Here is a 27349-nt window from a genome sequence, read left to right on the forward strand (position 1 = left end):
CTGAAGATAGCAGTAAGACTGGGCAAATATAGGCTATAATATAGTTATAGACAGAAGCAAAAATTGTGAACTTCTATGTGGTTGGATGATATGGCTTCACTATGCCAGCAAATTTGAACTTACTGGCATAAGCAGTAACCTCAATTATTCTAGCCTTTCCATTAAGATAGGATGTCTGTATACATTGAACCATAGTTATTACTACTGGAAATTAAAAATGTGCATCAATGAGAAAACCCAATTTTCAAGTTTAAAAAAGGATTATGCACAAAAAAAATAGAAGGTTACTTTAGCATCACTATCTGGTAATATAGAACAAAATTTTTACCCCATGAAAAATAAAACAAATGTCGATCAGGCAATGAGTTCTGTTGTAAAATCAAAACCTCAGTGGCACTAGGCCAACATTTTACTGATTAAAGTATTAACCCTCTTTTCTTAACCTCAGAGACTTGTAAAGAATTGAAGATATAAGTGCCTATGTAAAAAAGGAAATCTCTGCCTGGAGACCATTTTTCAAGTACTGAAAGAGCTCCTCGGGGGATTTGTTCTTCCAGTAGCTGACAGGCAGAAGGTTCATGTTCTTTTCAGGATGTTCATTACAGCTGAAACTCAGGAAAGCAGTCAATTAATGGCACAGTTTTTGAGTTGCTTTTTACTTTCAAATATTTAAGTATGAACTGATGACGATAGAGAGCAATTCTCAAGAATCGTGGTCTCCCCTTGTGCTTTGTAAAAAGCTATCTGGATTTATGTATAAGAAAAATAGAAAATTGGCGTGAAAATTTGTGAAACAAATTTTCTTAAGTCTTCTGCACATTTTGAATTCCATAAAAGTGTAATTATTTGAGCCACCTGCCTAATGACTTGGTCAAAGAAGAGTACTTCTAGTATTTAGGATTCAAACCATAGTTAGATTATTGACCAGTAAATTTAATTAATTTTTAGAGTTCCTTTTTTGCTTAATTTTTAATAGAAAACTTAAGTAACATAATTTGACCTTTAAAAAGTCTATCTCAGATCACATTTTGCCCCAAGAAGAATTCAATTTTATCTTTGAACTGTTTTTTTTAAAGAATAAGATTTATAATGATCTATATAGAAAATCAGAGCATTACCCAGTTAGTTTCAGGGTTTCCTATAATCTTGAATTTAGCCAATCTATGTCTGTAATGCTCGATTGTTTACAGTAGTTGGTAGGAATGATTTATGATGAGTTGTATTTTATTTTTTTAAAATCCACAAACTATTTTTAAATATTTTGTGATTACAGTTTTTGACAAATCTGGTAATTTACATATTCTGATCTTTATACTTAATTATGCAACTGGAAAAATGAGAAATATAGAATATAGACATATTTCACATATTTTAAATCATTTTATTTGTTTCTTGGCTAACTATAGTGACTTATAGGATATAATTACAGTGCCAAATATTATCTATAAAAGTTGATTCTTTCACATTAAAGGTCTCACATATATAGATCTATTAATTTATTCAATAAGTATTTAATGAACACCAGTGAGCCACGTAAAATATATTCGGCATAGGGGATGCGTTAGTAAATAAAACAGAGAATTCTTTAAATGTAGTATATTATGAGCATACTAAATATTGGAATGAATAAGGAAGTAGGTAAGTGCTTAAAATACTGATGGATATAAAAATTGTTATAGCCGCTGTTTAAAGATATTTTTGTAGTAAATAACATAATTAAAAATACATGCATATCCCCTAGGGACCAGCTTTTGATGTCTATTCTAGAAAAATACCTACATAAGTCCACAGAAGGCAGTTTAAGTATTTCACTGCAGAATTGTTTGTATTAGGAAAAATACAGAAACAAACCAAATGCCTTTTCATCAGAAATGGCCCAATAAATAATTTCATACTTTTACATTGAAATACTATGCCACAATTTGAGTGAATAGAAGTTGCTTTTAGTTCATAGGAAAAGTGAATTAGATAGCATATATAAAAATATCTACAAAAACAGATGAAGGTTTCTATAGGTTATATGGGTGTGTATAAGTGCATAGGAAGAAGTCAGTAATTGTATACATGAACTGGTAATAGTTACTTGCAGAGAAAGAAATGGGTATGTGGGTGATGCCAAAAGTGGATTTCAGCATTCTTTTTCATATGATAATGCCATATTTATGAAGTTAAAAATAAATAGCAAAAATAAAGCTTAATGTTATTAATTTAATTATAGGAGCAAAAAGGTTTAACCTGAGTGCAAAACAGAAATTAACTAATTTTGAAAGCTCTAGAGAAAAGAAATACTTACATTACTAGTACAGTAGACATTCAGTAAGTTCATATATAACTCTATATGTGTTACTCTCTACAATATCTGTTAACAATTTACATTTTTTAAAAAATTCATTTTAATGGTTTTTGAATTTGTGTCTTTGAAATTAAATTTATGGTTCCAAAGTTTTTATTACTAGGATTAGACTATTAAACTTACTACAAACTTGGCCAAAATTAGAATGAAGTATTTTATTTGGTTCTTTTTTAGGTTTTTGTTTTGTTTTAATTTATTTCATTTTATTTTATTTTTAATTTCACCCATCACCCTGATTTACCTCTTTTTTGGCAACCATCAGCTTGTTCTGTTGTTTTGTTGTTTTGTTTTTGTTTTGTTGTTTTGTTTATTTGTTATTTGTTTGTTTGTTTATTTCCAAAGCACTTTTTTATTGTTATTCTATTACAATTCTCCCAATTTTCCCCTTTTGCCCTCCTCCACGCATCCCACCCTCTACTCCCACAGTCAATCCCCACACCATTGTCCATGTCCATGAGTCATTCATACATGTTCTTTGACTAGTCCTTTCCCCTACTTTCTCCCATTATCTCCCTTCCTCCAGCCCTCTGGCTGTTGTCAGTTTGTTCAGTGTTTCTGTGTCTCTTGTTCTATTTTGATAGTTTATTCTGTTCATTAGATTCTTCTTACAAGTGATATCATACAATATTTGTCTTTCACTGCCTGGCTTATTTCACTTACCATTATATTTTCCAGTTCCACCCATGCCATTGCAAAGGGTAGGAGCTCCTTTTTTCCTTCTGCTGCATAGTATTCCATTGTGTAAATGTACCATAGTTTTTTGATCCACTCATTTACTGATGGGCACTTAGGTTGCTTCCAGCACTTGGCTATTGTAAACTGCACTTCTAGGAACATTGAAGGTCATAGGTTCTTTTGAATTGCTGTTTCAGGATTCTAGAGTATAATCCCAGCAGTGGAATTGCCAGGTCAAAAGGAAGTTCCATTTTAATTTTTTGAGCAAATTCCATACTGTTTTCCACAGTGGCTTCACCAGTCTGCATTCCCACCAACAATGCCCTAGGGTTCCCTTTTCCTCACATCATCACCTACACCTTTTGTTTGTTAATTTATTTGTGATGGCCATTCTGACCAGTGTGAAGTAGTATCTCATTGTGCATTTAATTTGTATCTCTCTGATGGCTAGTGATATTAAGCATCTTTTCATGTGTCTAGGAGCCCTCTGTATGTCTTCCTTAGAGAAGTGCCTGTTCAGATCCTTTGCCCATATTTTAATTAGATTGTTTGTCTTCCTGTTGTTGAGTCATATGAATTCTTGATATATTTTGGAGATTAAACCCTTGTCTGATGTATCATTGGCAAATATGTTTTCCTGTAGAGTTGGTTCCCTTTTCGTTTTTATTATGGTTTCTTTACCCATGCAGAAGCTTTTAAATTTATTTTTTCTTTTATTTCCCTTGCCCTAGGAGACATATTGGCAAAAATATTACTACATAGGATATCTGAAATTACTACATGGGATAGCAGCCAATTTTGCTGCCTTTGTTTTCTGCCAGAATTTTTATGGTATCATAACTTATATTTTATTCTTTTATTAATTTTGATTTTATTCTGGTGTATGGTGCAAGTTGGTGGTCTAATTTTGATTTTTTGCATGTATGAGTTCAGTTCTCCCAACACCATTTTTTGTAGAAACTGTTTTTACTCCATTGTTGCTTTGTCAAATATTAATTGGCTATAAAGATATGGGTTTATTTCTGGGCTCTCTATTCTGATCAATTGATCTATGTGTCTGTTCTTATGCCAGTACCAGTATGTTTTGGTTATAGTGGTTTTATAATTTAGTTTTATACCAGGTATTATAATCCCTCCAACTTTATTTTTCTTTCTCAAGATTGTTGAAGTTATTCAGGGTCTTTTTAGTTTCCATATAAATTTTTAGAGTTTTGTTCTAGATCAGTGAAATATGCCATTGGCATTTTAATATGAATTGTGTTGAATCTATGGATTGCTTTGGGTAGTACAGACATTTTAATGATGTTACTTCTTCAAATCCATGAATAGGGTATATGCCTCCATTTATTTGTATTTTTTTTCAATTTCACTCTTCAGTGTTCTAAATTTAACAAGTACAGGTCTTTTACTTCCTCAGTTAAATTTATTGCTAGGTACTATTTGTTTTGTTTTTTATATTCCACAGATAAATGAAATCATATGGTACTTGTCTTAAGATATAAATTGTAGCAATTCTTATCCTAGTTAAAGTTTTCATGGAGATATGAAAGAAGGTTTGTACCTTAGGTATTGTTTACCTCAGTCTCACATAACAGATTCTAGAAATCTCTCCCTCTCTACCAACCTGACCCTGCCCAAGCTGCTTCCTCTTTGGCACCAGGAAGGAAATTCCTGGTCCTGTGACTCTCATACAGCTAAAATATTACAGCTACTGTACATGACCTTCACACAACAGTGTAATTTGGAGTTAAGTATTCTATCCCCTAACATGCTACTTTCCACATACAGAAAAGCTCTCTCTGGAATTCTGGATGCTGGGGTAGTTCACCCTGTTATACATTGTATGTACTAAACATTGTGCTGGCTGAGGGGGCTACCAAATGAATCAGATGTAACCCATCTTCAAGAAACTTTATTTTTAGAAGAGGGAAAGAGACATGTCAATAAAGAACTAGAATAATGTTGTGCAAATATATAGAGAGAAGCACGTAAACAGGATACTGACCACAGAAGAAAACAGATTTAAATGACAAGGATGGAAAAGCTACATATAGAAGGTGACATTTTAAGTGAACTTTGAATTAGTAAGTGATGCTTTTTCTGGGCCCTGAAGCATGAGCTGTATGGTTCAACTCAAAGGAAGATATAAGAAAGATATTTTAAAAGCCACAGAAATGTTCAAATACTTCAGTATTGCTAGAGAAAAGAAAGTCTTGAGGAGCAGAAACAGAGGAAGGTGAATATTTCCCTTTTCATATCTGCTACTGAATGCTCAGTTACTACAAATGAATAAAAATAACTTGCTATGTCACATTTTAATAAGAAAACCTGCATTCAGTTTTAAAAATTCAGCTATACTAAGTACAGAATATATAACAGCACAAAAGTAGCTTTATATAATGTTGTCAAATTAAAATACATGTAAAAATCATTAGGATGAAATTATTGCTTTTGATATTTCCAAATAAGTGACAACCAAGTGATCAAATTTTTTCTAACTTTTATGTATCTTCAGAATAGTCACAGATTCATAATTAATCTATAAAACCTTAAGGATAAAATGCCTTTGAGCAGTCACTGGAACTCTCTGGTGTGCCCTCTGGTGAACTAAAGAGAAGGACAAAGTGATAACCACAGTCAAGCAATTCACCCCTGAAACTTGTAATGTTAATTGAGCAAGAGGTTAACTGACCGAAAATAAATTGGTATAACATTGTCCTAATTTTTCTGCAACAGAAAACATTGCTAATGAACTATAGGACCAGTTCCTAAAATAACAAAAAAGAAGATGCTAAAAAAAAAAAACAGAAAGTAGGCACTGCAATAGAAATAGTAATTATTTTCAAATGAATTTACAAATTCAGACAAAGAGGTTTCTCCAGGTATTTCCTCCCTAAGGGAAAAAAAAGCAAAACTTTAATTCAGAACATGAGAAAGTGCTAGATATTATATCTATCTTGTCTAAACAAATAATTTAGTCTATAATAATAATTTAGTCACCTGTCAGACTTATCTTTTCTACCTAGAACTTAAAAAATAGCACAGTCATACAGGAATTCAAGTATGAAAAGAAGATAACTTTTGAATGGAAACCTAAATGAACAGAAGGAACTAGCCACGCAAACATCTGCATAAAAAATTCTAAGTTCAGGGAAGAGCCTTTGCAAATGTCGATGTGGCTAGTGTGCATAAACAATGGGGATATTCCTAAACAATCAGGTCACATAGATTGAGTGTGTAACTATGTGTAAATTATGATAAGGACTCTGGATTTGTTGCACTGTAATCACCTACTTGTCTGCATCTCCCATTAGCCTGTTTATGAGTTCTATGAGTGCCAAGGCCATGTCCATCTCCTCTCCCGGTATATCACTGAAGCTCCACCCTGTGCCTGCCACTAGGTAGATACTGAACAAACATTGGATAAAATGATAAAGGAGCAATCTCTCTTATTTAATTTGGTGCTTGCATATACACTTCCTATTTGAGTATGCACTTTTAAGAAAACATTGTAGCATATGTAATTCATAGCCTGGGAACAACCTCTACTTAAGCTAGGGGTTGGGTTCCTAACAATAATGGAAAAATCCTCCTGAGTATATGTAAAGTTCATGTGGGGACTCAATAATGCCTGTGCATTATAATTAATCTATTTCAGCATTTATAGCGATGCTCCCCTTTTCACTGAGAACTTTAATGGGCCTTACCCATTATCTTGAGCATTACTGAGCAAACATTTCAGGAGATTAAAGAGAGTAGTAATAGTTGAAAATTGCCTCACTTGTTTTATTCATTGTAATTTTATATTTAATTGGAGAAGCTAATGCTTTTCTATTTCAGCTTTCTATTCTTAATTGTTGCCCCATGAATGCAATATGGTTTTGACACCTTATGAACGCAGCACTGATTTTGTATTCTACACTTATTTAAACAACTCTTATAACCTTTAGAGATTACACACAGAGCGTAAATAAACTCTATGTGTAATCTCCAAAGTTTACCTCTGGATTTTAGTTTTTGAGATTAATTTCTAAGTGTTTTTCCACAGAAGACTCTCTGTTAAATTGCCATTCAGATTGTTAGTAAAGCACATCAAGAAATTATGATCAGAGAGAGAGAGAGAGAGAGAGAGAGAGAAATAAAAATGAAATATGACTAGAAGAGATCCTGAATAAGCCATTCCGAGATAATTTTATCAAAAATGTTTGAGCTAAAAGCATATTATTTCCACAAAAGTAAAATGAAGCTAGTAATTCATCATAGAAGGTAAGATGTGGGGTCATTGGGAACAGAGGTCATAAGTAAAGGGAGAATTGCAGTTAATTTTCTGACTTGGACAGATTCCAGCTCTGTGTCATCAGAATGCTCTGGTGAATATTTATTTAAAAAAGAAGAAAAAATAATAAAAATAAATTAAATTTATGAATTCCACTAAAGAAATTCTGATTTGGGGGAGATATTAGTCAGGGTTCTCTAGGGAAACAGAACCAATTCTAAGGAATTGGCTTATTACAGAAGTAATCTGCTTGACACAAAGTCCATTGATTTAAATGTTAATGTCATCCCAAAAAACACCCTCAGAAAAAGCTCCAGAATATTTGACCAAATATCTGGGTAAATGGCCTATGCAAGTTGTCACAAAAATTAACCATTACAAATTCACCCCATGTCAACCATGCACCTATATGCATCTCCCAAACCACATTTTAGTCCTGAATAAAGATAATAAAAGGGTCATACTTCTGCCTATCATGGTACAACTATCCTGCATACAACTGAAAAGACAAACCCTTCCTGGAGAAAAGGATGTAAACATCACTTATGAGTTGTGTTTCTTCTTCTCTCTGATATCCTATTAACTTAAATTTTCTGATGTAAAGATAGCAACGTTTGAATATCATGATAGAAAGTCAATGATTCTTATTTTACATGATGAGAGGGTATAAGAGAACAGAAAACAAAAATACTGTATACATATAAATACACAAATATGTATGCACAAATATTCATAACAAAATAAAGAGAACCTCATGACAATTACAGTCTTTGTTACTGTAACTGGTCCTGTGGACCCAGCAAATACTTACCTCAGCAAGCACTTCAACTAGTTGTGATTCTTCACCTGGTAGGGTGACCCACACTGAAAGAGAAAGAAAAGTTTAGGTGACTTTATTTTCAGAGAAAAAGTAAGTTAAATGATGTAACATAGAAAAAAATCAGTCTTCCTTAATCTTATTTCAATAGAGAAAGGAAAGAATCTGGTTTATATAATCCTCATCTATTCTAAAGATAGATGCTTTGCAATATCATTATCTCTTTAAGAATTGCCATTATTGTTTTCATTGATGCATTACTATTTTTAACACACTAGAGAACAGTATATTGACTGATGTTCACATAAAGATAGCATATTTTAAAAACATAATCAATCTTACTAACTTTAATTGTAAAAATGACTTAATACTCAATGTAGCTTTGTTTCCCATAAGTCATGTGAAGATTTGGAATTTTAAATAATTATATGTATTGATTCCTTTTGTGAGTAAAAAATAATATGACTGGTCTCCTGGATATAAAAAGACAATATTCTTAGTATGCCTGGATGGCAGTATTTGGGATTAGATAATACATCTATTTTTTGATTACCTGCTACCTAGATTACTTTGAATTAGTGGATTTGTCACCAAAATCCTGGTTAGGTAGACAGAGAATAAAGATGAGTTCCCCTTCTTCACACACCTAGAAGATGGAAATATGTCCACTGCCTGCATGATTTTCCCCTTAAAATGCAATAGAGTTTTAGCTGATCATTAATGTTTCTACAAATGTTTATAGTCACCTTTATCAATTTTTAGTTCTCTTTATTTTCTCTCTATTTCTATCATAAGCACCAAGAGATCCATTTGTTTTTAAAGAAATGATATTCTTAGTCACCATCCAAGAACTAATTCATGTGCAACCCTAAGTAGAGAAGAAACTGGCCTTATGAAGAAACCAGGTAGTCCCTTAGGCTTACTTTCATCCTAAATATTTATCCCTCTCTCCTATATATAAGACAGAAAATATATGGGATGCAAATGTATACATCTGATACATTGAACAGACCTTCACAGTCTCTGGTAAAAAATAAGGAAAGTATGATGAAAATAAAGTGAAATAAGAAACAAATCCATACTTTTGCCAATGTACATCAAGCCTCAAATATTCAACAAGGTTATGTTAAGTGCTAGAGATGCACTGGTTAATCAAATAGAAAGTCACATTCTCATGGTGGTTACAATCCATTCATCATTCTTGCAGCACAGATGCATTGCACACATCTGTTATGAGAAAGAGTTTCTGTTAACAGGGAGTAGATAGTAAACATAATATACATAAAATAAATATTAGCAAAGATGGTGGGGCTCAGAAGGAAAACTCAGATAATGTTTATATCGAGGGGATCTGACCTAGTTTAGGTGATCTTGTCTAATGAAGAGACATATAAGCTGACACCTGAAGACTGACAGCCGGTGGATAAATTGTGGCCAGAATATTCTAGGCAGATAAACAGCAAGTGCCAAAGAGTGAGAGAGACAGGGGATAGATGTGTGATTTTCTCCTTATATATGGCATTATTCAAAATATGATTATTTGCTACCTCTAATCAATACATGCATTTTTTTCATGAAAATGTTAAGTGGCTCAATTGTTCATAACCCTGGTTATTTGGAGGGCCACAAAGGAGAGATGGAATTTGATGAATTAGAGACACTGTAAGAAAAAAGGAAGAATATATTAGGTTAGGGGACAAAACTTCTCATTTAAGATACAATGAAAAGGCCCAAGTGACTTTCTACAAACCCTTGCCTGCTCTCTAATGCCAAATTTAAACCTTTGTGCCCTATTGAAAAGCAAATTCACCAGTAAAGTGTGTGAATTGTATATATCCTTCCTGACCTATTTTATGACCCAGAACTTGGTGTCTCAATTCTAGTGTAAAACCACACAATTTTTAATTAAACTGAATTTCAGATTAATTTAACCCAATAGTATACTTCTCTTATTGTAAACAGCTTTCTAAAATTCTCACTGTCATAATTACATTTAACTGCTTTTATTGTTGCTCAAGTACAGTTATTTTTAAGCATATTTAAAATTGCATTGCCAAGGTATTATCCTATTACTCACAGAAGTAAGCCATAATACATATCAAGAGAGTACCACCTTCCAGAGCAAAGTCTTCCAAAAATATTGAACAGAACATTTAATTTTCTAATTAAAAATGCTGGTCTAGTTACACCTCAGTTACAACTGTATTTTCTTCTTTTTTTTTCTCAGTGTCAGCAAGTCATGTGATATAATCCCCCTCACAATAAACCCAGAACCCTGTTTTAAGTCCAGCTTCTCCAGCAACCAGCTTTTGCAGAGTAGGACCTCTTGAGGTCAGGACCTGTAGATACTGGAAAGCACAATTATTTCTTAACTTTGAAGCTTAGTCCAGCTTCACTGAAAAGCCATCAAGTTCCTGCAAGCAGCTCCTGGGTACAAGTTTTTAATTAGCGCTTATCCGTACACCTTAGCTAACCTCCTTATCTAGACTGGCCTGCTAGCCCTGGCAGAAGGATCATTTTATTTGCATTTTCCCTAGCACTAGAGCCTATCCTTACATCTTTTTTCTTCAAAGTCAAAAATAGATGGAGAGAGAGAGAGAAGAAATGCAATGTCTCCATTCTTCTTGATCCCTTGTCTTTTCTGCTGTCTCAAAGTGAATATAATTTGATGTGTATGGCAACCCCACTGTTCCTGCAATTTTACATTTTAGCAAGTTTACATTTTACTTTCCCTTATATTTAATAGAGTTGACACTATTTTTTAACCCAGATCATGTTCATTTGATGACAGAAGCTACTTTTTAAAAAATATCTAACAGTTTGTGGGCAACTTTAACATTTGACCAATCTACAATACATATGTGGTTAGATTTGCTCTGTGTAGGTTAATATAGAGTAGTAATCAGTCACTTTTATCCTAGTAGAAATTAACAAACTCCAATAAGGTTACTCTTTATAGAATTAGGGGGAAAGAGAATCTGAATAGGGTTGAATAAAAAGGTAAAGGGACTCATGGACATGGACAACAGTATGGTGAGTGCTACGGGAAGGGGTACAAGGGAACTAAATGGTAATGGAAAAATACAACAAAGTTTAAATTAAAAAGCATATTTCTGAAATAAGTGCTTGAAATGAAGGGATTAGGGTTGAACATAAAGCTTACTTCACAATATTCTCATGACTTCTGTGATCAAAATATTTCAATGATAGAAATACATAACTTTACATGTTTCACATCAGAATTTTGAGGGTATTTACCCACCTACCATATATAGTCATTTTCTAGCCAAAGCTGGAGATTGATCTAAGTGAGACTTTCCAGAGATTAAAAAACCTTCATATCAGCCATGGCTGGTGTAGCTCAGTGGATTTAGCGTGGGCTGTGAACCAAAGTGTCACAGGTTTGATTCCCAGTCAGGGTACATGCCTGGGTTGCAGGCCATGACCCCCAGCAACCGCACACTGATGTTTCTCTCTCTGTCTCTCGGTCTGTCTCTCTCTCTCTCTCTGTCTCCCTCCCTTCCCTCTCTGGAAATGAATGGATAAAATCTTAAAAAAAAAACCCTTCATATCCTAAAACCATTCATTTTTAATAAAAATGAAGTTATGAAAGAATAATAATCAACTCCAAAATTAAATATTTAAACTATATGGGTAAATTATTTTGCCTAACAGTTTTTTCTTTATATTTCTCTGTGTGAGTGTGTCTCATATTCAATTTACTTCCTTTTCTTTTTTTAAAGGTTTTATTTATTTATTTGTGGAGAGAAGGGAAGGGAGAGAGAAAGAGAGAGAGGGATGTCAATGTGTGGTTGCCTCTCGTGTGCCCCGCATTGGGGACCTGGCCCACAACCCAGGCATGTGCCCTGACTAGGAATTGAACCAGCAACCCTTTGGTTCACAGTCTGGCACTCAATCCACTGAGCTACACTAGCCAGTGCTACTTCCTCATCTTTAAATGACAATGTTGAATTTTTCATTGGATCCTGAAGTTTATATGGCGATCACTCAGAACTGGCCTCTTATGACATGGTGTGTGTGTGTGTGTGTGTGTGTGTGTGTACATGTGGGGAAAAAATCATTGTTACCATTTTTATATACAAATAAATCAATTTTCTTCAAAATAAAGAATTTTCAAAAATTAGGCTAGAAATATAAATAGATGAATACATATCTTGGGTGAAGCATGTCTTCACTGTATGCTAGTTCTGTACTTGAACAGCCAAGGACAGAGAGCTGAGATCATAAAACCAGTTGGTAGAACCCTGAGGGAAATAAGCTAACTTACATGCTTCCTGGAGATTTTGTACTGACTCAGGAGAAAACAGTCATGGTGCTAGAACAAAGATGAAAGGAAAATCACGTTCATTGGAGATTTTATTTTTCTAGTTACTTGGTTGGTTGGTTAATGGTTGGCTAGTAGTGGGTTCTTTGGTTTAAGACCAGGATGCTGGGAAGTGCAAACAGGCATGGATCTGTGATACAGATTTTTATAAGTCAGTTACAACATCCCAAGTAGATTGATGTAGGTGTGCTGAGGGTGACAAGATGAGTAAACAAATAGACACACACTGGTGTTTAAATATAGAAAATAAAAGTGAGGGAATAAAAGCAATACACAATACAAAATTTTTTAGAAATATATATAACATGTTAATATTTTCCTTCTATAATTTAGCCAGGAGAAATTACATTTTTTATGAAAAATCAAACTTAAAGTCTATAAAAGTGTGTTGATAATAAACAGTTTGCTTGACTTTAATTAAAAAGCTTTCAATAACTATATCTGAGTTTTCTCATCTGTAGAATGAACGTAACAATAGTACTCACATCATAGTATTATTTTGATGACTAAGTGAAATGTCATTTCTACTAAAGCATAGTTTGAAATACTATTACCTACTGTTTAATAACACATGTATAAACACATATTGCTAGACTATAAAAACATGCACTAAAACATACCTGAGATTAAAACAAACTGTTATAAATTTATCCCATGTGCTGACCTATTTGAAAGATACAATGATCCCTAAGATATAACAAAATTTAGGAACTGTATAAATTTGTTGGTATTGATGATGTTGATGACGATGATGAAGATGGCAATAATGATGAGAAATAAAATGTCACCATTTGGGGAGTTGGATTTGTTTTAGAAATATTACATATGTAATCACTTATTGTTTTTTTTAAGTTGACATTTATAGTGATTTTTAGGTCTAAAGCTCCATAACAGACATTATTTTTGGGAACACTAAGATTTCAATGGAGCCTCTGCCCTCAAAGAACTCAATGCTGTAGCAGAGATATGATATGAACTGGGACAAGTTAAATCTCAATGAAATTTTCTGTAGCTCCATCCCTTTGACAATTAAAATAATGCTATTTTTTAACTCAGATCAACCAGAAAAATATCCATCTTAACATGTTTCCTTTGAAAACTAAATTGAAAATATAAAATATCATACATAGCCCTGGCCGAGATTGTCCTGACATGCAAAGATCGCAGGTTCAATCACTGGTCAGGGTGCACATAAGAAGCAGCAAATTAATGCATAAACAAGTAGAATGACAAACTGATGTATCTCTGTCTCTTTTCATCTCTGTTAAAAATAATTAATTATAACACTTTATCTTATTAATAGTTTATGTTTCTAATATTTTCAATCAGTCAACTATTTAAAAAGATCAGAGTCAAATCAAGTTATTAAAAACCAGAGTTAAAATATAAGTAATAAAGTTTGTTACTTAACTCTCTTGCAAACTGAACTACTTGTGTGTGCTATGATAATAATGCTTACACAAGACTCTATTCTTGCATCTGATTAATTTCGTTCATCAGCAAACTGGCAGATGTCATCTGGCCAAGGGAGGTGGAGAGACATTGTTTGAGATTTAGGATTTCTAAAATTGGTAATTGAAAGAATTCAATCAGTGGTTTTGATTTTTAAAATAGAGTAAATTTTTAAATGTTTGATTCTAGGGCAACCTAATTGTTTTTTTTAATTTTTATTGTTTTTCAAATACAGTTGTCTCCATTATTCCTTGTCCACTCCTCCTCACCCCACCCATCCCCAACTCCCACTCTGTATCTTACCCCCTTTGGCTTTGTCCATTTGTCTTTTATACACGTTCCTTGATGACCCTTCCTCTATTTTCCCTATTATCCCTCTTCCCCCTCCCCTCTGGTTACCATCAGTCAATTCTTTATTTCAAACTCTCTGTTTATATTTTGCTTGACCATTTGTTTTATTGGTCAGGTTCCACTTGTAGGTAAAATCATATTGCATTTGTCTTTTACTGCCTGGCTTATTTCACTTAGCATAATGCTCTCAGATCCATCCATGTTGATGCACAGGGTAGGAGCTTCTTCTTTATTTCTGCAATATAGTATTCCATTATGTAAATGTACCATAGGGTTTTTTTAAAGATTTTAAAAAAATATTTTATTTATTCATTTTTAGAGAGGGAAGGGAAGGAGAAAGAGAGAGAGAGAAACATCAGTGTGTGGTTGCTGCGGGCCATGGCCTGCAACCCAGGCATGTGCCCTGACTAGGAATCGAACCTGCGATGCTTTGGTTCGCAGCCCACACTCAATCCACTGAGCTACACCAGCCAGGGCTGTACCATAGTTTTTTGATCCACTCATTTACAGAAGTACACTTAGGTTACTTCCAACACTTGGCTATTGTAAAAACACTTTGGTTCAAAGGCCCATGGTCAATCCATTGAGCTACCCCAGCCAGGGCCTGACAGTGCAATTTTGATGATTATAAGTGTTGTATGAAAAATATCTACAGCAGGGGTCAGGAAAATAAAATACATGTACAAAATCCAGACTGCCACTTGTTTTTGCAAATAAAGTTTAATGGCAACACTGCCATGCTTATTTATTTATGTACTGTGTATGGCTATTTTCACATTACAAAGACAGAGGAGTAGTTGTTACTCTATTGTTCACAAAGCCTAAAATATTTACTGTCTGGTGTTCAAAATAGTTTGCTGATCTATGGTCTACAGAATAGGAGAGACTTAATAACTGGTAATTACATTAAATTCTGAATATTTGAGTGACAACTTATTTTGCATAGACCAACATTCTCTAACAGAAATATGAGACTCATGTTTTAAATTTTCTAGCAGATACATTTTAAAGAAGAAAACAAGTTAAATTAATTTAATATTTTATTTAACCTAATATCATTTTAATGTGTAAAATATTATTTTACTATAAATCAATAAAATATTTTTAATAAACCACTTTACATTGTTATACTAAATTTTCAAAATCTGGTGTGTGTCTTATACCACCTGCACATTTCAGTTCGGATGCTGAATTTTCATGAGATGAAAATTTTCCTTTGTGGCCAGTGGTCACTGTATTGGACAGAGACATTTTAGACAATAGATTTTAATTTTTTTTATAATTAAAGTAACAATAATAGCTACCATTAACTAGCCACTTACTATGTCACAAATTCTAAACAAATAGGGAATCTAGGTACTAGCTTTAACAATGTAACTTGTCAAGTTCCAGGTATGAACCCAAGATCTTTTCTCATCTTTCCTCCAAAGATCAAACGCTGAAGCCTCCAGTTTATGTATTACATGATTAAGCACATAGTTTTATTTGAACTGAAAATCTCTAGGAAAAAACATATTAACCATATATTTCCCAGTTGTGTATCAATTTTGCAGAGAACTGTATTTGGCATCTCAGATTTTTCAGTTTTGTTTTATGTTGTTGGTCTTGCTTTTGAATAGCCCAATTACAGACCTTTTATATCTGCCATCTATTCCAAACCCATGGTCCTATTTTTTGTGATTATCTGCTAGTCACAGCCCCATCAGTCTTCTCCAATCCATGGAATGACTTCATGACCAATGTTATTGCTGCTCAGCTGCATTGCCTTCTTCTGTTCTGTTTAGGTCCTTGTGTTTTCATCCTGGGGTGAGGGTGCAGAAGAAGGCTGGGCTGGGTGTAGGGTGTTGAGGGGGTAGGTCTTTTCTTCTTGCTAGTCCCATTTTTCTTACTTTATTTTGAAAAGTGTGTTTTTTCCTAAACAACACCAGTTAATTGATGTTACTTTACCAAACCACAGGGAACCAATCTATAACTCTTTGGAACTTAGCTATAAAATCCTTTACTCTTTACAGTCACTTTTATTTATTTTTGTTTGTTAAATCGCTATTTATATGACAGGAAATAGGAATTTAGTTTAAGAGTTTTATTTCACTTATCTTTTGGCTAGGAGATATTTCTTAGACCTAAAGATTACAGAATCCAAATTCTAGAGGCCTAAATTCAAACTACTTTTTACTTGGCTATTAATTTCTAAACACTTCAAATATTGAATAGCATTGTACTCTTGTTACCACTTTGTATCCCCTCATTTAAAAATCTTTAGTAGATTCTCATTTGTCCTCTGAATAAGGGGCAAGCAAACTCTTTTAAGTGGCATCAAAACTGACTCCTTTATCATTTTAGTTAATCTAAAGAAATACTTTGTTCCTTGAAGGTGTCAACCTGCCTGAAATGTCTGGACTTTATATTGGCTACTCCTATTTCTGGGTACATTGATTTCTAATAATCTTCTCTCCATCTTATCTCCCTTGAGTCTGTTTTACTCACACTGGCCAACTCAGGAGTTTCTTCCTCTCTGAAGATTCCCATAAGCCCCCAAAGACCTGTTAGGCTTTTGATCCTGGCTCCCACAGCACCCCAAGTGCACTTTCAGAGTAAGATGTCTACTTTGTATTATTATTGCCTGTGTCTACCACTGGATGTAACCTTGAGGAAAAGGTTGATGTTTTATTCCTATTGTACCTCAAGTGGAAGATATACTCCAGAGCATAACAATGAAGAAAGACTTCATAAATATGTATTGAGTTAAGTAAACTGTTTCTCTTTAATGTGAAAAAAGGTTCTGTTGAATATAGTCATATCCTATTTGTAGGCCTTCTAAATGAAATCAGAATGTACCAAATGAATTTTGTCTATGAAAGTGTTTAAAATTTAATAATAATAAGCACTCTTTAGTTTAAAGGATAGTACATCTTACTAAAATTCAGTTAATTGAAATGCTTGTACCCAATAAAAAATTTTAAAGTTTCTTTTATTCTGCACAAAATGCAATAACCAAGAGAAAAAAAATGTTGTTTTATTGTTGTTATTAACCTATTTCCTATTCTAAATAGCTATTGTTTATATTTGCTAGCATACTTATTACTTAATTATTTTCTGGGAGGAAAGAAATGAAAACAAGCACTTGGAAGAACACAATGAGTAGCACTTTGTTGATATGTGAAAACACATTTAAAGGTAGTTCTTTAACTGTGATGGAACACAGCACCTTTTGAAAAATTAATGAAAGCAATACACATTTTCAGCCAGGATGGAGGCATAGGTATATACATTTTGCATCCTCACACAAATAAAAGAAAGACAACAAACAATTTACAAACAAAAAAATAATCAGAACTGCCAGAAAATCTAACTGTATGGATGTCTGACAACCAGGGAGTTAAAAAAGAAATATTCATCCAGACTAGTAGGAGTGGCAGAAATGGGCAGTTGAGGTGAAGAGGATGCAGAGCAAGGCTGCATGCAGCTGGAGGACTGAGTGGGCACTGATTGTCCCACATTTTCGTGCAGATAAACTTTGAAGAACAGTTGTGGAGCAAGGCAGACCACATAACCCAGGGTTATGCACAGCACATAATGCAATACAGAAAAGTAAAGCCTCAAAATCTCTGGCTATAAAAATCTATGGGGGTTGTGGCAGCAGGAGAGATTCCCTGCCTCACAGGAGAGCTCACTGGAGAGACCCACAGCATCCTAGATGTGCACAAACCCATCCACCTGGGACTGAGCATGGGAAGGGCCAATTTTCTTGTGGGTAGTGGAGGAAGAGGGCTAAGGTAGATGACTAAAAGCAGAGGGCCACACAGGGCATTGTTCCCTCTCTGACACCTGCCCCACAAACAGTGCCACAATGCAGCCATGTAAGTTACCCTGCCCTGTGAATTCCTAAGGTTTTGACCCTTACAATGAAACAGGTGTGTCAAGGCAAAGAAATATGTCCCAAATGGAAGAAAAGATCAAAAGTCCAGAAAAAGAACTAAGCGATGAAGAGATAGCCAGCCTATCAAATGCGGAGTTCAAAGCACTGCTAATCAGGATACTGATAGAAATGGTTGAGTATGGTTGCAAAATAGAAGAAAAAGTGTAGGCTATGCAGAGTGAAATAAAGAAAAATATACAGGGAACCAACAGTGAAGGGAAGAAAACCCAGACTCAAATCAACAATTTGGAGGAGAAGGAAGAAATAAACCTTCAACCAGAACAGAACTAAGAAACAAGGATTCAAAAATATAAGGAGAAGCTTAAAAACCCCTGGGACAACTTTAAACATTCCAACATCCAAATCATAGGGGTGCCAGAAGGAGAAGAGGAAGAGCAACAAATTGAAAACTTATTTGAAAAAAATAATGAAGGAGAATTTCCCCAATCTGGCAAAGGCAATAGACTTCCAGGAAGTCCAGAAAGCTCAGAGTCCCAAAGAAGTTGGACCTAAGGAAGCACACACCAAGGAACATCATAATTGCGTTAGCCAAGATTAAAGATAAAGAGAGAATCTTAAAAGCAGCAAGAGAAAAAGAGACAGTTACCTACAAAGGAGTTCCCATCAGACTGTCAGCTGATTTCTCCAAAGAAACCTTGCAGGCAAGAAGGCACTGGAAAGAAGTATTCCAAGTCAGGAAAGGCAAGGACCTACATCCAAGATTACTCTACCTAACAAAGCTATCACTTAGAATGAAAGAACAGATAAAGCACTTCCCAGATAAGGTCAAGTTAAAGGAATTCATCATCACCCAGCCCTTATTACATGAAATGTTAAAGGGACTTATCTAAGAAAAAAAGATCAAAACTATCAACAATTAAATGACAGCAAACTCACAACTATCAACAACTGAATCTAGAAACAAAAACAAACTAGGCAGACAGGACAGGAACAAAATCACAGGGCAGGAGAACAGGGAAAAAGGTACAGGAGATAAGAAGCATAATTGGTAGGTACAAAATAAAGAGGGAGAGGTTAAGAATAGTATAGGAAATTGAGAATCCAAATAACTTATGTTTATGACCCATGGACATGAACTAAATGAGGAGAATGCTGGTGGGAGAGGGGTTGTAGGGCAAAGGGGAATAAAAGGGAGAAAAAGTGAGACAACTGATAGCATAATCAATAAAATATAGTTTTAAAAAATTAATGAAAGCAATAGGCTCTCTCTCTTTCATCCTTTCCAAAGAAAAAAAATGTCCAAATGCACATATGCCCACCCTTGCTGCCTACAATTGTAAGAATCTTGTGTTTCATTCAATAGAAGTAGGCTATGAAATTCTCGGCTAAAATCACTTTCATTCTGTTCCATGTTTCCATGACTGTGGAAGGGACTAGACAAAGAACATGTATGAATGACCTACAGACATGGACAACAGCGTGGGAACTGACTGTGGGAGCTGGGGGTGGGATGTGTGGAGGAGGGCAATGGGGGAAAATTGTGACAACTGTAATAGAATTACAATAAAACATGATTAAAAAATAAAAAGACATACTTGGGAAAAAAGAGAAACCCTCGGCTAAAATAAGTCCAAATAGAACATGGATTCCACTGAGAGGTGGAAGGAAAAGAGTGTTAAGGATGGTCAAGAAGCATATGGTTCAGAAAAAATGTGTAATGCTTTCTAAACCTCTGTGAAGTACTAAGCAACCTGAATATTCCCTAACAACATGGTTCAAACTGTTTGGAATAAAAACACTTTTGCTCATTCCCTTACCCACCCATTCAACCAAGAAACATCTATTTGGTTTCCACTATGTACTAAGAACTATGCTAGGAACTAAGGAAGTGCAGGCATGTGCAATTGTGGAAGGATGGTTATTATTTTAAACTAGCCAATTCTTCTGTGTTTCTCACATAAACTAGCAAATCATGCTACAAATAAGGAAAATAAATCCATTTATTTATAAATTTCTGCCTACAATGCACTAACTTTATACCCAATAACCATTTTTCATTCATTATTATTATTGATATTATATGCAGTAACTGAACTTTTAATGGATTCTAGAACCATAAAGTATAATTTAATTATATTAATAGTAAATTACTGTAATGAAAATTATTAATGTGGCATATAATCAATGCAGTGCCATAATAGTCTTAAGGTTATGGTTTTAAGCATCATAATGGTGCCAAAAATAGGATGAGTATTTTCAGAGAAATTTAGTGAAAAACATGGCTTTATTGATTCCTCTGAGGTTATTTATCTTCATAGGAAAGTCTCCAAGTAAGGTAACTATCTGCATATCCAGTCAAACTCAGGTGGTGGGAGGTAATTTCAATTCTCTGTGCCATGCACTGAGACTCAGACTCAGGTCTGTTTCTCTAGTAACATGGATCTCCTTCACCATGAGCCACAAGGGGACACTTTGATCAAATCAATGTAGAAGTAATCATAGCCTCAAGTAAACTCCAGTGAAAGCATGAAAAACTTTTTGTATATAGTCTGTCAGAAAACCAGAGAAGATATGCATAAATAGTCATCCTGGAAATGAGAACACAACACTGTGAGCATATGATAATGTTATCTGTCATACTTGGGATGACACTAGACACTAATTGTGATCCATGTGCAGATGTGGCTTAAAGACCTGTTTGTGAACAAGGGCCTATTCACTCAGCACATGCCATCATGATTCTTTTGATTTGCAGCTGCAACAGATATGCACAGAACATACTGTTGTTTGAATGGCATCCATTTAAAGATGAAGGTGATCCCAAATCTGCAAAAAAGAGCCTCTTGGTTCCTGCATATATGTCATGTCATTTGGTCTGTTTTGAGTTATCCTAACTTCCTACACTTATGTCATAATTTTGAGGGTATATACAGAGCTTTCTCAAGTACTCTACCCTTTAGTAATGCTGAAACTGACAAGAGTTATGTTTTCATGAAAACCACTTAAATCCCAAGCATTTGCTTTCTCTTCCTCTATCCATTTATTTATAAAATAGTAGTTGAAGACCTACTGTGTCTCTGTTGCTTTCCATATACTACATGCTAAGAATAGAGCAGGAAGAAAACAGATAGCGTCCCTGCGCCCTGTTGATTTTAAAATAATCTGTGAAAAGGTTGATATAATTGCTCAGTAAACTAGGTGTGCTCTACAGGGCAAGATCGTATCACGTGGTAATGGTGAAACTTGAACATAACCATAACTTCAGGTATTGTCAACCTTCTATGTCATGTGGATGTGGATACAACCTTGATGTCATTTGTACTCCAGTTCTTAATCAGTGTTTTGTTTCTCAATCAATTCTTCCAGAAATAATATCATAACTTTTTCTTTATATTGACACCTTCCATTTTCTATCACTCTATTTCCTTTATTAAGGTATAAGATTCTTGAGGGCAAGGGCTATGTTTAATTCACCTTCACTTACTTTGTCAAATCTTGCACAGAACCTGCTACTTATATGTGTATATATAAAACTTCTTGCTGTTCCATGCCCACAAGAATAGGTTTCCTCTTTGAGCCTTTAGAGCCTCTTCACTTGCTCTTCCCTCTACCTAAAACACTTGTCCCATTGATATCTACATGACTCATTCCCTCAGCCCTTTACTGGGCTCAAACATCACCTTACTAGAGAGGCTTACCATAACCATTTAGCTTAAATGAGAAACTAGACAACTCTCTTATCCCACCACTGACCATACTTCCCATATTCCTTACCATGCCTTATTGTTCTTCACAGAGCACTTATTATCATCTGCCACATTTATCATCTCTCTTCAACAACCAAAGCCCTGTGAATATAGAAATAATTATCTGTTTTATTTCAAATGCCCAGGGCCTAAAACCTAGCAGGACACTCACTAAATATTTGTGGAATGAATGTTATAAATCCATACATATTATATACTGCCTAACAAAGCACAGAAATGTGATAGTTTATTATATGATACTGGTACTACTTAGAGAGTGCACGTAGATACTCTTGTAAGTGTCCTTCTGGAATGACAACACAGCTCACAGTAGATAAAACTTTTTTATAACTATTTACCTAAGGTGAAACATTAATTATGTAACTGCAGAGAGAGAGAGAGAAAGGAATGAATCAGTTCATTACTGGCGTAACAACTAAATCTTGAATTGATGAAAATATTTTCAAAATTCTACCCTATCATCTTGATCTTCCTTAACTAGTGAGACAATTGCTTTGGCAATTGCAAGCTGATACTAGGCACATCTTGCAAAACCAGAGTAGATCACTGCTGCTAGTAGTTCCAATCCCATGTGGCTTAATTAATTTCCTCAATATTTAAGCCTCACTGCCAACAAAAGTGCTCTAATCCCATGTGACAATTAGTTAGACAGATCTTGGCAAATTTTCAATGACTCTGTCAAATGCCACATTCAATCCCTCTTTTCCTTTTCTCTCATTTGTCAGCAGATGTCTATACATTAATGGTAACGCTCATTTACACACCTACCCAAGCCAAAAGTTGGGGTGTCATCCTTGACTCTTCTCTTCTTCACTCCTACAAGCCTGGCATGCAAAATGTCATGCAGATTTGTCTTGAAATTGCCCCTTTCTTCTATTTTCTAATGACATTAAATTAGTTTAAGCCACCATCACCTCTTGTATAGACTGCTGCATTAGCCCCTCATATGTTTTCCTGCCTCTGGTCTTGTTTCTCTCTTCTGCATTCTCCTAACAGAATACAAGGTCTTTCAAAATTTGTATTGTTTCTCATTATTTGCAGAATAAAGTCAAGTTGTTCAGCATAGGATGAAAGGCCATTCATGAATAAACACCAACCTCATTTTCCAGCTCCCAACTACTCCCAATCCCTCTGAGCTCCAGTCATGCTGAGTTACCTAGGGAATCCCCAAAGAAGTTTTGCCGTTTCTCGACTCTCCACTTTGCACATGGTACTCCCTACACTTGGTAAAATTTTTTATTCCATTTTAGTGGGTTTTAGTCCCTCGCCTAGTTTCAGCTGGAAGACTACCATATCCAGAGAGTTTTCTGGATCCCCTGAGACTGAATTAGGCATGTTTTACCTGTGTTGATTTCTCATGCTGCTATCGTTCTTATCATCAGATTCATCACACAGTGCTGAAATTGCTTCTCGCCTTCCCCTCTACCCACTAGTATTTTCTCTGTGCTCAACAAAGTGCTTGGCAACCAGTAAGTATTCAGCATTATTTCTTGAATAAGTCCTTGACATCAAAGGAGGAGTATTTATGTGTCTAGAGATGGTATAGGGTATGTCTTCATATTATGTCTTATAAATAAGTCACTCTTAGAACCTCACAGATCCCTGAAAACAGGGAGTTTTAAAATATGTACCTATATGATGTTAAAATATAGCATTTCTTTATTTTGAAACAGGATGTACTAATGAATGTGATCAAGAATTTAATTCCACAATTGGAGAGACTGTGTGTTCCTATGAATAAGAAATGAGGTTTATTTAAGGTATTGGCTGGTACTTTCAGCAGGTGTGAGGCAAACATACATTTTAACCTCCTTAAATGCAATTAAACAGTGTGGGAAAATCATTGATTAAGATTGCACCTTTACTTAGGCTCTTCCACCTGAAAAGTGTTAATTGTTGCATGTGTGACAGCAACATAAAAAGGAGAGGAGAATAAATTAATAAGAATAATACACATTCAAACCGGATACTATACAATGTCAAAGTGACTTCCCTTAAGTTAACATGCATAACAAACTGTTATTTTTAAACTTATGTTGTTTGTTGAATACTTTATCACAATATGTTGATTTTTCTTCAATCACTCTTTAAAAATAATATCCAACTTATTAAAGTTACAAGTGTTAAAAATACTAGCTTTTTCTTAGGTTTAAGTGTAGCTCACAAGTCTTATTTTTCAAAAGAAATTGCAATTTCTTTTCAGGGATATTTGACAAATAAAAGTGCTTTTGTACTTATACCAATTTTTTTGTAGTTGTTGAAGAAAAGTTAACTTTATATCTTTAAAGATAAACTACAGTATATTTCAATTAATTGGATAGAAAATAAAACAATTGAAGATAGAATTCTATATTGAAAGCGAATGAGATGAATCTGGAGAAATATAAAAAATACAAAGGTAAATTGATACATATAATTGTATGAAATTTTAAAAATATACTTATATCTATATAATTAAAAATAAAATTAAAATAATAATAATGCTGAAATAATAAGAAATATCAGAGAATGAGAAACATATACAAAATAATGGGTGACAGAAAAAGGAATGAAAAGAAATCCAGATAAAAATAACTTTTAAGTATTAATAAATCTCAGTAATAATAAATAACATATGCAGTGTTTTTTCATATGCAGGGTTTTTAAAATTTATATTGAGGGTTTATAAAATTTATACATGAACATCTTTTCATGTACCTGTTGACCATTTGAATGTTTTCCTTGGAGAAATGCCTGCTTAGTTTCTCTGACCATTTTTTAATCAGGTTATTTTATTTTTGTTATTCAGTTGTATGAGTTTCTTAAGTATTTTGGATATTGAACCTTTATCAAATACATGGTTTGTAAATATTGTCTCTCATTCCACAGGTTGCTTTTTCATCTTGCTGATTATTTCTTTTGTTGTGCAGAAGCTTTTTAGTTTTATGTATTTCAATTTATTTACTCATTCATTCATTCATTCATTCATTTTTACAGCTTATGCTTTTGGTGTCATAGTTTTAAAAAAAAATGTGGCCAAGACCAATATCAAGGAACATCTTCCCTATGTTTTCTCCTAGTTTTATGGTTTTGGGTCTTGTGTTTAAGACTTCAATTCATTTCTAATTAATTGGGCTTGCCTGCAGACCTGGTAGGGAGATCTTCGGGTTAGGTACTCCCAGAGACTGACTCATGGATGGAATTCCTGCTGAACTGCTGAATACAATCAGTGGGAACTACTTCCTTCTAGTGCCTTTTGATATTCTTATCTTCACTTCCCTTATACTTTCCTTCTTCCTAATAACAAAGGTCACACTTCAGTATTCTGTGCGCTGCTGAGGTGAAATGGGTTTCTGCAGCTGCACCCCACACCACCAGAGTAGCTGAGCTCTCACAGCTCTCCTTTTCCCCTGTGGAAAAGGTCACCACTACTGATAGTCCAGTCTCTGAAAGTATTATCATGTTACCTTGGGAGGGAAGGGGATAGCACTGGTAAAGTTCTTACCATTTCCGCTGCATCCAAACTCATGTATACACACAGGGATGGACAAAAGTAGGTTAATACCAGCCATCGTTACTGAAGACATAAATCATAAGTAAGGATACAAAATAATAACAATAGTAAGAAAAGAAATAGGACAAATAATATAAATAATACAATAATTAATAAATAATAATGTAAGAGTAAATAGTGTTTCACCTACAACTGTAAACTTAATTTGCCTACCCATGTGTGAATATACAGGGTGGGAAAAGGTAGGTTTACTATTGTGAGTACAAGAAAGAGTTTATTCTCACATTATTATTTATTATTGTGTTATTATTATTATTATTGTTAACCTACCTTTGCCCACCCCATGTGTATGTGTGTGTGTATAATTTTACCTCCAGTGGTGTTTCAGATTCTTCATTAGGGATGCTGGACTTTGTGATTTCTTTCTCATCTGTGGGTATCTACCCATGTGAATACTCTCCAGGTTTCTTCTCAGCCACAGCAAAAGGAGCTAGGTCAAGTTCACTGCTTGGTTAAATTCACTGCTTACTGGTTCCACAACCCACACCTGGATTTGTCTGCCTATTACTGGATTCACAAGAGGGCAAGACTCCTCATAAGTTTTCACTGTACTGGATTCCAAACTCTCACAAAGGTACTTTTGTTGGTAGGTAGGTTTCTGACTTTTTGTTGAAAAGGAGGGGACAAAAAAGAAAAATCTTATGCTGCCATGATGCTGATGTCACACATATAGGGTTTGCTGTATGCCAGGAACTGTTCTAAGCACTTTACATATATTAATGCACGTGATCTTATACAATGTGATATTATTACATGGCCAAAGAGTCTGTATGGTTCTTTTCCATAAAAATAAAAGACGTTTTTTGTTTTCCCCAGTTACTTTATTGATTTGGATATTTTTCAGTATGCCAGCAATCTCCCACTAGGTATAACATTGACTATTCTCAATTAATATCTCGATTTGATCACTATTAACTTCAACTGGTCTACCCAACCATGGACTATTGTCTAGTGAGAAATCTCCAGCATGAAACTTTATACATTGCTTGTGGCACATTCAATCAGTCACAGCATCTCTTCCATACACTGCACAAATCTTTTTTTGCATTTGTTATATTTTTGCCTTTCTTGAAATAATAAAGCATAATATGCCAAAAATGTTTCATATTTTCTTCCTTCTTCAATATTAAAATGACTACACAAAAATTCACCAATTTTGGTGTTTCTTTTAAAATGCATGCTGGCCCTAGCTGGTGTGGCTCAGTGGATTGAGTGCCAGCCTGTGAACCAAAGAATCACCTGTTGGCTTCCCAGTCAGGGCACATGCCTGGGTTATGAGCTAGGTCTCCAGTGGGGGGTGCTCAAGAGGCAACAACACATTGATGTTTCTCTCTCTGTTTCTCCCTCCATTCCCCTCTCTAAAAATAAATAAAATATTTTTAAAAGTAAATAAATAAATACTGATATGACAGCTGTCACAACACAATCTAACAAAACTGTTTCTAGTGAAGTTAAAGACAACTAAAGACCACTAGAGCCATCTTATAGGGAAAAAATGAACTTTTTGGCAAATCCAATATTATTCCCATTGAAAGATAAGAACACTGAGGAAAAGTGAAGATAAATGACTTGTCTGATGAAAACTAGCTAGAGAATGACAATGTTCAGATTTAATGTAGACAGGGATTCTTTTTCACTTCCAATTAGGTATTTAGAATAAGAAAAATCAGACTACAGACCCGACTGGTATGGCTTAGTTGATTGGATGCAGTCCTACAAAGCCAAAATATGCCAGTTCAATTCCTGGTCAAGCACATACCTGGTTTGCACATTTAATTCCCATTTGGGTCATGTAACCAACCAAAGTTTCTCTCACACCTTGATGTTTCTTTCCCTCTCTTTCTCCCTTCCTTCCCCTCTCTCTAAAAATAAATAAAATC

General features: G+C 34.5%; 1 protein-coding gene across 9 annotated transcripts in view; it reads left to right on the forward strand.

Annotated features, from left to right (window-relative positions):
* GRIA4 (glutamate ionotropic receptor AMPA type subunit 4) overlaps positions 1-27349 on the forward strand; it is a 384719-nt gene that overhangs the window by 63877 nt on the left and 293493 nt on the right. The window lies entirely within an intron of this gene.

This window comes from Phyllostomus hastatus, unplaced genomic scaffold (assembly GCF_019186645.2).
Source record: "Phyllostomus hastatus isolate PE091 unplaced genomic scaffold, TTU_PhHast_1.1 phas_contig_113, whole genome shotgun sequence".
Taxonomy (NCBI): domain Eukaryota; kingdom Metazoa; phylum Chordata; class Mammalia; order Chiroptera; family Phyllostomidae; genus Phyllostomus; species Phyllostomus hastatus.